Below are 15701 nucleotides of genomic sequence, written 5' to 3'. Positions count from 1 at the left end.
ACGGCATTCTCCTGCCTCAGCCTCCCAAGTAGCTGGGACTACAGGTGCCCGCCACCACACCCAGCTAATTTTTTGTATTTTTAGTAGAGACGGGGTTTCACCGTGTTAGCCAAGATGACCTCGTGATCCGCCCACCTCGGCCTCCCAAAGTGCTGGGATTACAGGCGTGAGCCACCACGCCCAGCCAAGACTACTTATATTCTCAATTAAAATGCAACCATGAGTAACAAAATGAGTCTTTGCACCTTGTTTTTATTTTATTTTTAATTTTTATTTATGTTTTTAAATAGAGATGGGGGGGCTCCCATTCCTGGGCTCAAGCGATCCTCCCTCCTCGGCCTCCCAAACTCTTGGGATTACAGGTGTGAGCTACCGCGCCTGGCCTATTTCTTTTTAAAATTTTTCTGGCCAGGCTCGGTGGCTCAAGCCTGTAATCCCAGCACTTTTGCAGGCTGCGGCAAGCGGATCACCTGAGGTCAGGCGTTCGAGACCAGCCTGGCCAGCATGGCAAAACTCCATCTCGAGCAAAAATACAAAATTAGCGGGGCATGGTGGTGCATGCCTGTAGTCCCAGCTACTTGAGAGGCTGAGGCAGGAGAATTGCTTGAACCCCGAGGAAGGAGGTTGCAGTGAGCCACGATCGTGCCACTGCACTACAGCCTGAGCAACAGAGTAAGACTTGTTTAAAAATATATATATAAATTCCATGCGTCACTTGCCCAGCTCCTTGTATGTTAACTACAACAAATAATGGGTGTTTCCCCCAAACATTTACCACTAGAGTTAGCTGGCTAGAGCTGGGCATCGAGGTCCACTCTAAAACACAACCTGAAACCTCAAAGGCTGACAGTCTGCACTCCAGGCTCACTCTACGTTGCTTACCCACGCAGAGGATGCAATCCCTGGGGTGGGACACTTGGTCACAGCATCTCTGCCCTTAGCTACAGGACCCTCCTCACCAAAACACAATTTTTTTTTTTTTTTTTTTTCCTGAGGCTGAGTCTCACTCTGTTTCCCAGGCTGGAGTGCAGTGGTGTGATCTCAGCTCACTGCAACCTCTGCCTCCTGGGTTCAAGCGAGTCTCCTGCCTCAACCTCTCCAGTAGCTTGGATTACAAGTGCACACCACCATGCCCAGCTAATTTTTGTGTTTTTAGTAGAGACTGGGTTTCACCATGTTGGCCAGGCTGGTCTCAAACTCCTGACCTCAAATGATCTGCCCACCTCAGCCTCCCAAAGTGCTGGGATTACAGGCATGAGCCACCACGCCCAGCCTGCTGTAGTTTTTTAAAAAGCGGAATAGGCTGGGCACACTGGCTCACGCCTGTAATCCCAGCACTTTCGGAGGCCGAGGCGGGTGGATCACCTGAGGTCAGGAGTTCAAGACCAGCCTGGACAACAATTTGAAACCCTGTCTCTACTAAAAATATAAAAATTAGCCTGCCATGGTGGCGCCTGCCTGTAATCCCAGCTACTTGGGAGGCTGAGGTAGGTGAATTGCTTGAACCTGGGAGGCGGAGGTTGCAGTGAGGTGAGATCACACCACTGCACTCCAGCCTGGGCAACAGAGTGAGAATCCATCTCAAAAAAACACACAAAAAACAAAAGCATAATAAAACAAACAAAATGTTAAACACCAGATGTTTGTATCTAAGTGTAAGTGGTAACTGAGAATTTATTTTGAGGGGAAAAGAAACTCAAGTAAGTAAATGTGGAAGGCTAGAAGAGTTAACTTATGCTATTTGTATTTCATAAATGTTTAATATTAAATATTCCTTAAAATATTAAATATTCTTAAACATTTCAGATAAAATATTTGTATTTACTAAAATCTGGCTGGGTGTGGTGGTGCATGCTTACAGTCCCAGCTACTTGGGAGGCTGAGGCAGGAGGATCATTTGAGCTCAGGATTTCAAGGTTACAGTATGCCATGATCATGCCACTGTTCCCCACCTTGGGTAACAGAGCAAGCCCTTGTCTCTGAAAAATTAATTAATTAAAATCTGTCACCTCTTCATGGTCCTGGAATCAACCTCACACTCACACCTGTATTAATACTTGTGGGCATGAGATGGCTGTATTGTAGACATTGTTTTGCTAGAGCACATCACATTAAAAATATATATAGTTGCCTAGAAGACACTAATGAGTGGTCACATATAAGTGTAACAACCAGGAGGTAATCTTGCCAGACAAAGCAAAACTGTGAAACAGATTAAAATATGCTTCATCAGGCTGGGCACAGTGGCTCACGCCTGTAATACCAGCACTTTGGGAGGCCGAGACGGGAGGATCACCTGAGGTCACGAGTTCGAGACCAGCCTGGCCAATATGAAGAACCCCATCTCTACTAAAAATACAAAAAGTAGCCAGGCCTGGTGGCAGGCACCTGTAATCTCAGCTACTGGGGAGGCTGAGGCAGAAGAATCACTTGAACCCAGGAGGCAGAGGTTGCAGTGAACCGAGATTACACCATTGCACTCTAGCCTGGGTGACAAAGCCAGACTCTGTCTAAAAACACAAAAAGCAAAAAAAAAAAAAAAAAAAAAAAAAGCTTCAATGCTCTTCTTACTGGAATAACAGCACAAGTGAACCAAATATAATACAGCATAATGAAAGCATAATTACTGGAATAATAGCACATGAGAACCAAATACAATACAGCATAATGAAGGTATAATAAAAATATTAGCAAATTATTTTGCAAAGTTTTAATCACAATTGGTTAGTCAAAAGTAATACAGGTCATACTACTGTTCCTAAAGGTTTTCTTTTTTTTTTTCTTTTGAGACAGGGTCTCACTGTCACCCAGGCTGGAGTGCAGTGGCATGATCACAGCTCACTGAAGCTTCGAACTCCTGGGCTCAAGCAATCCTCCTGCCTCAGCCTTCTGAGCAGGTGGGACCACAGGTGTGTGCCACCACACCAGGCTGTTTTTTTTGTTTAGTAGAGACTGGGTCTCATTAGTCTCCAACTCCTGGGCTCAAGTCCAAGCGTGATCCACTTTACCCGGCTCTCAAAGATTTTCTATAGATCACATTTTTGTAAGCTAACAAGTTTTTTTTTTTTTTTTGAGATGGAGTCTCGCTCTGTCACCCAGGCTGGAGTGCAGTAGCGTGATCTCAGCTCACTGCAACCTCTGCCTCCCGGGTTCAAGCGATTCTCCTGCCTCAGCCTCCCAAGTAGGTGGGATTACAAGCATGCACCACTATGCCTTTTTGTATTTTTAGTACAGATGGCGTTTCACCATGTTAGACAGGCTGGTCTTGAACCCCTGGCCTCAGGTGATTCACTCGCCTTAGCCTCCCAAAGTGCTGGGATTATAGGAGTGAGTCACCGTGCCCAGCCACAAATTTTCTAATGGCTAATTATGTTAGAATCATGTACTCTTTTTAAAAGTCATTCAGTGCAAATAGCCTTCTAAAGTATAGTAAATTGAAACGAGCCCTCCAGAAACAATACGGTGTTATTCAGTAACACTGAACACAAGCAGTGGAGCGCAGTGGCTCACTCCTGTAATCCCAGCACTTTGGGAAGCCGAGGTGGGCGGATCACGAAGTCAGGAGATCGAGACCATCCTGGCTAACATGGTGAAATCCCGTCTTAAAAATATTAAAAAAAAAAAATTAGCCGGGCGTGGTAGCAGGTGCCTGTAGTCCCAGCTACTCCGGAGGCTGAGGCAGGAGAATGGCATGAACCCAAGAGGCGGAGCTGCAGTGAGCCAAGATCGCACCACTGCACTCCAGCCTGGGTGACAGAGCGAGACTCCATCTAAAAAAACAAACAAACAAAAAACATTGAACACAAGAAATTTCTACGACCCAGCAATTCCACCTGAGGAAGACACTCAGGAGAAACTTGCATGATTAAGCTGGCTGGGTGTGGTGCCTCATGCTTCTAATCCTAGCACTTTGGGAGGCCTAGATGGGAGGCTCCCTTGAGCCCAGGAGTTCAAGACCACCCTGGGCAACATATTGAGACCTAATCTGTACAAAAAATAAACAAAATTACCTGGACGTGGTGGCACACATCTCGAATCCCAAGTACTTGGGAAGCTGAGGTGGGAGGATGACTTGAGCCTAGGAGGTTGAGGCTGCGCTAAGATCACGCCACTGCACTCCAGCCTGGGTGACAGAGTGAGACTCCACCCCCCAAGAAAAAAGAAAAAAGAAAAAAAAAAAAGAGGCTGGGTGCAGCGGCTCATGCCTGTAATCACAGCACTTTGAGAGGCTGAGGCGGGCAGATCACCTGAGGTCAGGAATTTGAGACCAGCCTGACCAACATGGAGAAACCCTGTCTCCTCTAAAAATACAAAATTAGCTGGGTGTAGTGGCGCAAACCTGTAATCCTAGCTACTCACGAGGCTGAGGCAAGAGAATCGCTTGAACCCGGGAGGCGGAGGTTGTGGTGACCTGGGATTATGCCATTGCACACCTGCCTGGGCAACAAGAACAAAACTCTGTCTCAAAAAAAAACAGGCCGGGCGCGGTGGCTCACGCCTGTAATCCCAGCACTTTGGGAGGCCGAGACGGGCAGATCACGAGGTCAGGAGATCGAGATCATCCTGACTAACACTGTGAAACCCCGTCTCTACTAAAATACAAAAAAATTAGCCGGGCATGGTGGCAGGCGCCTGTAGTCCCAGCTACTCCGGGGGCTGAGGCAGAATGGCGTGAACCCGGGAGGCGGAGCTTGCGGTGAGCCGAGATTGCGCCACTGCACTCCAGCCTGGGCGACAGAGTGAGACTCCGTCTCAAAAAACAAAAACGAAACAAAAACAAAAAACAAAAAAAACTCTGACACTTGTATGATTAGAGGAGCCACATACATAAGAATTTTCACAGCAGTACTGTGAACATTCTCAGTTACTGTGATACTCCAATAGCCACTGGAAACTTTAAAAAGAGACTATCATTTAATGTCATAAATGATAACTTACAATATAAAATTCAGGACAGTAGTTACTTCCGAAAGTAAGAAAGGAAATGAGACTGAGAAAAGGTATGTAGAGTTAATAATGGTATTATGATAATAATGTTCCTTTAAGTAGGATGGTAGGTATACAGATGCTTTTTATATCTGTGTGTATAAAATATGTGCTAACAAATGTAATATTTCTTATCAATACATTAAATACCAATACACTGCCAGCCAGGCGCAGTGGCTCACGCCTGTAATCCCAGCACTTTGGGAGGCCGAGGCAGGGCAGATCACAATGTCAGGAGATGGACACCATCCTGGCCAACATGGTGAAACCCCATCTCTACCAAAATACAAAAAATTAGCCAGGCGTGGTGGCATGTGCCTGTAATCCCACCTACTCGGGAGGCTGAAGCAGGGGAATCGCGTGAACCCAGGAAGCAGAGGTTGCAGTAAGCCAAGATTGCACCACTGCACTCCAGCCTGGCGACAGGGAAAGATGCCGTCTCAAAAAAAAAAAAAAAAAACCCAATACATTAAAATAATATAAATGTCTTGAAAGAGCACAGTGAACACAGTTTGAAATGTGATTTAATATAAACGTTGTCATTCAAAATAAGTCATGCCATGGAAATATGCCCATGATATGTCACATGAATAAAGGAAGTTGTAGAACATATATATCATTTGAGACCCCATTTTTGAACAAAGAAATCTCTATGTGTGTCTATATCCAGGTATGGTATATGGTTATATATCTATGTCTATATATCTATATAAAAAAGGAAACATTATTCATTTGTTTATTTTTATTTTTTTGAGACAGGGTCTGGCTCTGTCACTGTCCAGGCTGGAGTTCAGTGGTGCAATCTGAACTCACTACAATCTCTGCCTTCTGGGTTCAAGCGCTGGGATTTTGGTGTGAGTTATCTTTATAATGGAAAAAGTGGAAGAAATTTATATTACAAAGCGATATGATTATATATAAGAACTGTGACAATATTTGACCGAATCTTCCCCTTCCTCCTCCTAGAAATTATGCAAAGTGATAGGGAGATATGGTGGTGGGGGGGAATGAGGAAGAAATCCCACATTCAACAAAACTAGGAGACAAAAAGTCACTGGAGACTCCAAGACCTGCACAAGGGCTACCAAAGTTACATGGGAGGAGGCAGATGCAGATCCCAGAAAACACCAGCAAAAATAGACTCTCTGAAGATGAGCCGTTCATGCCACAGTGCAAAAATGTGTTGTTTGAAACAAGCAGAGCAGAGCAGGGATAAAAAGAACTGAGGGCAAGGCTCAATCAAGCAGAAAGGGTGTTGAAACCCTTGTAACCCAAGGGGTGAAGATGCCCAAGGGGTGTAACCCAAGGGCATCTCTCCTGGTCTGAATATCTTATGGGCAGAGTTAAGGTCCGAACACCCAGCTCACCTTCCTAGGGAGGGCGTGGGAAAAGAATCAGCCTTCCAAGTAAATTCAATGTGTGTCTCTAACATTCTGTTTTGGCCAGCATGGAAATTCAAGCCTGTAATCCAAACACTTTGGGAGGCCAAGGCGAGAGGATTGCTTGAGCCCAGGAATGCAAGACCGGCCTGGTTATCATAGCAAGACTCTCTCTCTCTCTCTCTCTCTCTCTCTTTTCTTTTTTTTTTTTTTTAGAGACAATCTTTCTGTGGCCCAGGCTGGAGTACAGTGGCACAATCTCAGCTCACTGCAACCTCTGCCTCCCGGATTCAAGCGATTCTCCTGCCTCAGCCTCCTGAATAGCTGGGACCACAGGCGCCTGCCACCATGCCCAGCTAATTTTTGTATTTTTAGTAGAGACGGGGTTTCACCATGTTGGCCAGGATGATCTTGATCTCTTGACCTTGTGATCTGCCTGCCTCGGCCTCCCAAAGTGCTGGGATTACAGGTGTGAGCCACCTAGTCTGGCCTGGAGACAATGTCTTTAAAGAGGTGATTATGTTAAAATGAGGTCTTCAGAGTGAGCCCTAATCAAATCTGACCGGTGTCTTTGTAAGAAGAGAAAATTTGGACATGGAGAGACATCAGAAGCATGTGAGTGCGCTGGGCACAGTGGCTCATGCCTGCAATCCCAACACTTTGGGAGGCTGAGGTAGACAGATCACTTGAGGCCAGGAGTTCAAGACTAGCTGGGGCAACACGACAAAACACTGTCTCTAATAAAAATACAAAAATTAGTCCGGCGTGGTAGTGCACGCCTGTAATCCCAGCTACTCATGAGGCTGAGGCAGGAGAACTGCTTCAACTGGGAGGCAGAGGTTGCAGTCAGCTGAGATTGTGCCACTGCACTCCAGCCTGGGTGACAGAGTGAGACTCTGTCTCAAAAAAAAAAAAAAGATCTGGGCCGGGCACAGTGGCTCATGCCTGTAATCCCAGCACTTTGGGAGGCTGAGGCCAGTGGATCACCTGAGGTCAGGAGTTCGAGACGAGCCTGGCCAACAGGGTGAAACCTCGTCTCTACTAAAACTACAAAAATTAGCAGGGTGTGGTGTTGTGCACCTATAATCCCAGCTACTTGGGAGGCTGAAGCAGGAGAATTGCTTGAACCCGGGAGGTGGAGGTTACAGTGAGCCAAGATCCCTGCACTCCAGCCTGGGCAACAGAGCAAGATTCTGTCTCAAAAAACAAACAAACAAACAAAACTGTCTGAAAAAAACTTAATGAATTATTTCCAAGAAGGAAAAACAAAAATACAAGTATAGAGATTCATGGAAAAGATGACAAAATAAGACAAGACAAAACTGACAAAATCCAGGAAAGAAGCAGAAGGGAGCCAGGCACCTGTAATCTTCAGCAGTCTGGGAGGCCAAAGCAGAAGGATTGCTTGAGGCCAGGAGTTCAAGACCAGCATAGGCAACAAAGTGAAGCACTGTCTCTACAAAACATCAACAAATCATCCAGGCATGGTGACAAGTGCTTGTGGTCCCAGCTACACAGGAGGCCGAGGTAGGAGTAAAGCTTGAGCCCAGGAGGTTGAGGCTGCAGTTCATGCAGTTCATGAGACATGTTCATGCCACTGCACTCCAGCTTGGGCGACAGAATGGGACCCTGTCTCAAAAGGAAAAAAAAAAGATGTAGAAGGAAAAAACATAACTATCACACTGGGCATGGTGGCACGTGCCTATAATGCCAACTACTCAGGAGGCTGAGGCAGGAGGATCACTTGAGCACAGGAGTTCAAATCCGGCCTAGGAAACATATTGAGACACCATCTCCAAAAAACAGATAAAATAACCATCACAGAAGTGAAGATGAAGCTAAAAGGAGCAAAAATAAAAGCGGACACTATGAAAAATATACTAACCAATATGGATGATAAAAATGAGAAAAGCTGGCCGGGCGCGGTGGCTCAAGCCTGTAATCCCAGCACTTTGGGAGGCCGAGACGGGTGGATCACGAGGTCAGGAGATCGAGACCATCCTGGCTAACACGGTGAAACCCCGTCTCTACTAAAAAATACAAAAAACTAGCCGGGTGAGATGGCAGGTGCCTGTAGTCCCAGCTACTCGGGAGGCTGAGGCAGGAGAATGGCGTGAACCTGGGAGGCGGAGCTTGCAGTGAGCTGAGATCCGGCCACTGCGCTCCAGCATGGGTGACAGAGCCAGACTCCGTCTCAAAAAAAAAAAAAAAAATGAGAAAAGCAAACAATATAAACGAAAGGAATTAAATGAAATTAGAGAAAAAATGATAGTTGGCCAGGTGCAGTGGCTCACGCTTGTAATCCTAGCACTTTGGGAGGCCAAGGTAGGTGGATCACCTGAGGTCGGGAGTTCAAGACCAGCCTGGCCAACAAGACCAACCCTGTCTCTACAAAAAATACAAATATTAGCCAGGCGAGGTGGTGCACACCTGTAGTCCCAGCTACTTGGGAGGCTGAGGCATGAGAATTGCTTGAACTCGGGAGGGGGAGGTTGCAGTGAGCTGAGATGGCACCACTGCACTCTAGCCTGGGCGATAAAGTGAGACTCTATCTCAAAAAAAAAAAAAATATATATATATATACACACACACACACACACACACACACACATATATATGTATATATATAGCTATAGAGGACAGACCAAAGACAGCCAACATGCATAATTGAAATTTCCAATGAAGATAACCAAAACATTAGAACAAATAAGTATTTAACTGGGTGTGCTGACTTGAACCTGTAGTCCCAGCTATTAGGTAGGCTGAGGTAGGAGGATCACATGAGGCCAGGAGTTCAAGGTCAGCCTCAGCAACAGACTAAGACTCCCCATCTCTAAAAATAAATAAATAAATATTTAAAGATATACAGGTCAGGCGTGGTGGCTCATGCCTGTAATCCTAGTACTTTGGGAGGCCAAAGTAGGAGGATCACTGGAGGTCAGGAGTTCGAGACCAGCCTGGGCAACATGAGACACCCCCCCACCCACCCACCCACCCCGTCTCTACAAAAAAAACAATTCACTGGGCATGGTGGCACACACCTGTTGGGAGGCTAAGGTTGGAGGATGGCTTGGGCCTCAGGGTGGAAGCTGCAGTGAGCTGTGATCGTGACACTGCACTCCAGCCTGAACAACAGAGGAAGACCCTGTCTCAAAAAAATAAATGAATAAAGTATGAGCCAGTGGTGTTTTGTTTTAAAACAAGCCAAGCCATCATTCACACACAAAGGCTACAAATGATAGTTTTGAACATACAGGAATTCTGGGGATATTTTTCCCATGGGAATATTTTTCTTTTTTTGAGACAGAGTTTCGTCTTGTTGCCCAGGCTGGAGTGCAATGGCGTGATCTTGGCGCACCGCAACTTCTGCCTCCTAGGTTCAAGCGATTCTCCTGCCTCAGCCCCCCGCGTAGCTGGGAATACAGGCATGTGCCACCACGCCTGGCTATTTTTGTATTTTTAGTAGAGACAGGGTTTCTCCATGTTGGTCAGGCTGGTCTCGAACTCCCAACCTCAGGTGGTCTGCCCCTTGGCCTCACAAAGTGCTGGGATTACAGGCATGGGCCACTGTGCCCAGCCTCCCATGGGAATGTTTTGCTTGAGAAAACTGCTAATGAATAAACATTACTCACCAATGGATAGCAAAGGGAACTTCAGCAAAGGGACAAGCAGGAGCACTGAGTGTATAGAACTGCAAAACTAAGACTAAACAAACCCAGGTTTTGGGGAGAAAAAACAGAATGTAAATGTTACCTACTCTGACAATATAGAAATGATGCAAAAGAAAAATTAGGAGGACAAAGATTATGGAATAAACGAAGTAGGGTGAGTTTTTGCAGGCTGTTTCATCTATAATAACTGAGAGTTAAAAGATTATTTAAATCACATTTAATTAACAATGTAAGAATAATATCAAGAAAAACAACATTGCTGGCTAAAATCAGATAATAGGTCAGTCACCATGGCTGACACCTGTAATCCCAGCACTTTGGGAGGCTGAGGCAGAAGGATCGCTTGAGGCTAGCTACTTGGGAGGCTGAGGTGAGAGGATCATTTGAGCCCAAGAGTTCAAAGCTGCAGTGAGCTAATGATTGTGCCACTGCACTTTATTTAGCCTGAGTAACAGTGAGACTCCATCTCAAAAAAAAAAAAAAAAAGGGCCAGGTGTGGTGGCTCATGCTTATAATCCAGGCAGGCAGATCACTTGAGGTTGGGAGTTCGAGACCAGCCTAACCAACATGGAGAAACACCATCTCTACTAAAAATACAAAATTAGCTGGGCATGGTGGTGCATGCCTGTAATCCCAGCTACTCAGGAGGCTAAGGCAGGGCCAAGCGCTTGAACCCGGTAGGTGGAGGTTGCAGTGAGCTGAGATGGCGCCATTGCACTGCAGCCTGGGCAACAAGAGTGAAACTCTGTTTCAAAAAAAAAAAAAGAATTCTTGAATCCATACTGATACAAATTCATTCACTCATTCACTCATTCATGGAGGAGAAGGGAAAGTTCTTCCTTACAGCAGAATTCCAACCAATAAGTGTAAAATGAATGATGAAAGCAGAAAATTGGCCAGGTGTAGTGGCTCACTTCTGAATCCTACCTAGCAATTTGGTAGGCCAAAGTGGGAGGATCGCTTGAGGCAGGAATTCAAGACCAGCCTGAGCAACACAGCTTTTTGGAGACCTTGTCTCTGAAAAAAAATTAGCCAGGCACGATGGTGTATCACTTGAGCCCAGGAGGCTGAGGTTGCAGTAAGCAGTGACTGCGCCACTGCACTCCAGCCTGGGCACCAGAATGAGACCCTATCTCAAAAATATATATGAAATAAAAAATGAATAGAAAATTACCACTTGCAAACTGTTAGGTTTGAGATTTGATTTTACCCTACTTACAAACTAATACATTAGCCTCTTGCTTGTTTTATGGATGTGGCCTAAGAAACAAGACTCCTGGCCAAGCACGGTGGCTCATGCCTGTAATCCCAGGACTTTGGGAGGCTGAGGCAGGTGGATCATGAGGTCAGGAGATCGAGACCATTCTGGTCAACATGGTGAAACCCTGTCTCTACTGAAAATACAAAAATTAGCCGGGTGTGGTGGTGCGTGCCTGTAGTCCCAGCTACTCAGGAGGCTGAGGCAAGGAGAATCACTTAAACCCAGGAGGCAGAAGCTGCAGTGAGCCAAGATCGTGCCCTTGCACTGTGGCCTGGGTGACAGAGCAAGACTCTGTCTCAAAAAAAAAAAAAAAAAGAAACAAGTCTCCTATCTCAGAGACAAAGAACTTTATTGCTTACAGAACAGCAAGCAGCACAGGCAGTAGGATAATTGCATCATTTCCCTTTTCCCTCTAACTTCCACGGGGTTAACACGACATGACCCAGATGGATGCCTCAAAGACGGTGGGTTTGGATCACAGCTAAGGAACACTCAGCTCGGGGAATCTACTGTTTTTGTTTTTTTTTTTTTTTGTTTTTTTTTTTTTTTTTTTTTGAGACGGAGTCTCGCTCTGTCGCCCAAGCTGGAGTGCAGTGGCCGGATCACAGCTCACTGCAAGCTCCGCCTCCCGGGTTTACGCCATTCTCCTGCCTCAGCCTCCCGAGTAGCTGGGACTACAGGCGCCCGCCACCTCGCCCGGCTAGTTTTTTGTACTTTTTTTTTAGTAGAGACGGGGTTTCACGGTGTTAGCCAGGATGGTCTCGATCTCCTGACCTTGTGATCCGCCCGCCTCGGCCTCCCAAAGTGCTGGGATTACAGGCTTGAGCCACCGCGCCCGGCCTGTTTTTGTTTTTTATTATTTTTTATTTATTTTTTATTTTTTAGAGATAGAGTTTCACTCTTGTTGCCCAGGCTGGAATGCAATGGCGCTATTTTGGCTCACCGCAACCTCTGCTTCCTGGGTTCAAGCTATTCTCCTGCCTCAGCCTCCCCAGTAGCTGGGATTACAGGCATGTGCCATCATACCTGGCTCACTGTGTATTTCTTTAGTAGACACGGGTTTTCTCCATGTTGGTCAGGCTGGTGTTGAACTCCCGACCTCAGGTGATCTGTCCACCTCGTTTATTGTTTTATTTTTGTAGAGATGGGGTCTTACTGTGTTGCCTAGGCTGGTCTCGAACTCCTGGCCTCAAAGGATCCTCCACCTTCGCCTTCCAAAGTTCTGGGATGGCTGGGCGCAGTGGCTCACACCTGTAATCCCAGCACTTTGGGAGGCCGAGGGGGGCAAATCACCTGAAGTCAAGAGTTTGAGACCAGCCTGGCCAACATGGTGAAGCCCTGTCTCTACAAAAATACAAAAATTAGCCAGGTGTGGTGGCGGGTACCTGTAGTCCCAGCTACTCAAGAGGATGAGGCAGGAGAATCACTTGAACCCAGAAGGTGGAGGCTGCAGTGAGCCAATATCGCACCACTGCACTCCAGCCTGGGCAACAGAGTGAGCAGTGAGACTCCACCTCAAAAAAAAAAAAAAAAAAGAAAGTGCTGGGATTATAGACATGAGCCACTACACCAGGCTGAAATCTATTGTTTTTATACCAAGCAGTGGGCAAGCCTGCTCTTTGTCCAGGAGGAAACATTAACTTGTCTCTGAAGATTAGTAGTTGTATAAACAACTCTGAGAAAAGCCCCAAATAAAGAGCATTCTTGGGCCTTGCATTTTGGCATACACAGCAAGACATGTAAGCACGCAACAGATCCATGGAGGACTTTCAATACAAAGATCACAGTAATAATTGTTTCAGGCAAAAATTATTGATGGGCTGGGCACAGTGGCTCATGCCTGTAACCCCAGCACTTTGGGAGGCTGAGGCAGGAGGACTGCTTGAGCCTAGGAGTTTGAAACTCACCCAAGCAACATACCATGACCTTATCTCTAAAAAAAAAAAAAAAAAAAAAAGTTTTAAATTAGCCAGGCATAGTGGTGTACACCTGAAGTCTCAGCTACTCAGGAGGTTGAGATAGGAAGCTGAGCCCAGGAGGTTCAGGCTGCAGTAAGCTGTGTGATTGAGCTACTGCACTCCAGCCTGGACGACAAAGTGAGACCCTGTCTCAAAAACAACAACAAAATCGATGAATGCTTAAATTAGTAGGCACTGTTACGATGAAAAACAGAACAGTCACATATTTTCCCACAAAATGTTTATTAAATGCTTACTAAATACAAAGAAAAGCTAGTAACTTTAAAGTAGAGCAATCTGGCAAACATTAACCAAGTGAACAAAGTTAATATCACCAGGAACGAGAAAAACTGACATCATGTGACTCTTCCTATGATGCCTTGAAAAGGACACATATTCTCTGGTGTTCTTGCCAAAAATGAACAACCTGTTTTTTTTTGTTGTTTTTTTTTTGATAACGGAGTCTTGCTCTATAGCCCTGGCTGGAGTGCAGTGGCGTGATCTCGACTCACTGCAACCTCCGCCTCCTGGGTTCAAGTGATTCTCCTGTCTCAGTCTCCTGAGTAACTGGGATTACAGGCGTGCACCACCATGCCCAGCTAATTTTTTTGTATTTTTAGTAGAGATGGGATTGCACCATATTGGCCAGGATGGTCTCAATCTCTTGACCTCATGATCCACCCGCCTTGGCCTCCCAAAGGGCTGGGATTACAGGCATGAGCCACTGCGCCCAGCCATAACCTGCATTTAAACATAAGAAAACATCAGGCCAGGCGCAGTGGCTCACGCCTGTAATCCCAGCACTTTGGGAGGCCAAGGCAGGTAGATGACCTGAGGTCAGGAGTTTGAGACCAGCCTGGCTAACATGCCGAAACCCTATCTCTACTAAAAGTACAAAAATTAGCCCAGCATGGTGGTGGGTGCCTGTAATCCCAGCTACTCCGGAGGCTGAGGCAGGAGAATCACTTGAACCCGGGAGGTGGAGGCTGCAGTGAGCAGAGATAGCGCCACTGCACTCCAGCCTGGGCAAAAGAGCGAAAGCGAGACTCCGTCTTTAAAAAATTTGAAAAAAAAAAATCATAAGGAAACATCAAATAACCCTTAAGTAAGGAACAGTCTGTAAAATAACAGGCCAGTACTCAAAAAAAATGCCAAGATCATTAAAGACTGAAAAATTGCAGAACTGTTCCAGACTGAAGAATGTGACAACTAAATGTGAAGAGTAATTCTGGATAAATAGAATCCTGGGCCAGAGATAGAACATTCATGTTATAATTAGCAAAATTTGAATGAAATCTATAGATTGGATCCTGCATCAATGTTAATTTCTTATTCCGGGGTTAAATGTGATGTTTACAATAGAGGGATCTGTGGGTAGAGTATGGGAATTCTTCTTACTGTTTTTCAGAAATTCTTTTTATGTTTGAGACAGGGTCTCGATCTATCACTCAGGCTGGAGTGTAGTGCTATGATTCTGGCTCCCTGCAACCTCTGCCTCCCGGCTTCAGTCAATTCTGCCTCAGCCACACAAGTAGCTGGGAATACAGGCATGCACCATGACACCTGGCTTTTTTTTTTTGCTTTAAATTCAGGGAAACGTGCAGAATGTGCAGTTTTGTTACATAGATATACATATGCCATGGTGGTTTGCTGCACCCATTAACCCATCCTCTAGGTTTTTTTTGTTTGTTTGTTTTTGAGACAGAGTCTCTCTCTGTCGCCCAGGCTGGAGTACAGTGGCACCATCTCGGCTCACTGCAAGCTCCACCTCCTGGATTCATGCCATTCTCTTACCTCAGCCTCCCGAGTAGCTGGGACTACAGGCGCCTGCCACCATGCCCAGTTAATTTGTTTTTTGTATTTTTAGTAGAGACAGGTTTCACCACGTTGGTCAGGCCGGTCTCGAACTCCTGACCTCGTGATCCGCCCACCTCAGCCTCCCAAAGTGTTGGGATTACAGGCGTGAATCACTGTGCCTGGCCTTTTTTTTTTTTTTTTTTTTTGAGGAGTCTCGCTCTGTTGCCCAGGCTGGAGTTCAGTGACACGATCTTGGCTCACTGCAACTTCCATCTCCAGAATTCAAATGGTTCTCCTTCCTCAGCCTCCTAAATAGCTGGGATTACAGGCGTGCGCCACCACACCCAGCTAACTTTTTATATTTTTGGTAAAGATGGGGTTTCACCATGTTGGCAAGGTTGGTCTCGAACTCCTGACTTCAAGTGATCTGCCCACCTGGCCTCACGAAGTACTGGGATTACAGGTGTGAGCCACTGTGCCTGGCTGGCCTTTTTTTTTTTTTTTTTTTTTTGAGACAGAGTCTGGCTCTGTCACTCAGGCTGGAGTGCAGTGGCATGATCTTGGCTCACTGCAACCTCTGCTTCCTGAGTTCAAGCAATCCTCATGCCTCAGCCTACCTAGTAGCTTGGATCACAGATGCACACCACCA

General features: G+C 46.0%; 1 protein-coding gene across 5 annotated transcripts in view; it reads right to left on the bottom strand.

The window, feature by feature from the left end:
• The window catches only part of PSPH (phosphoserine phosphatase), a 42999-nt gene that overhangs the window by 25477 nt on the left and 1821 nt on the right, over positions 1 to 15701 (bottom strand). The window lies entirely within an intron of this gene.

This window comes from Rhinopithecus roxellana, chromosome 6 (assembly GCF_007565055.1).
Source record: "Rhinopithecus roxellana isolate Shanxi Qingling chromosome 6, ASM756505v1, whole genome shotgun sequence".
Lineage (NCBI taxonomy): Eukaryota > Metazoa > Chordata > Mammalia > Primates > Cercopithecidae > Rhinopithecus > Rhinopithecus roxellana.
This window is presented reverse-complemented; position numbering and strand designations above follow the sequence as displayed.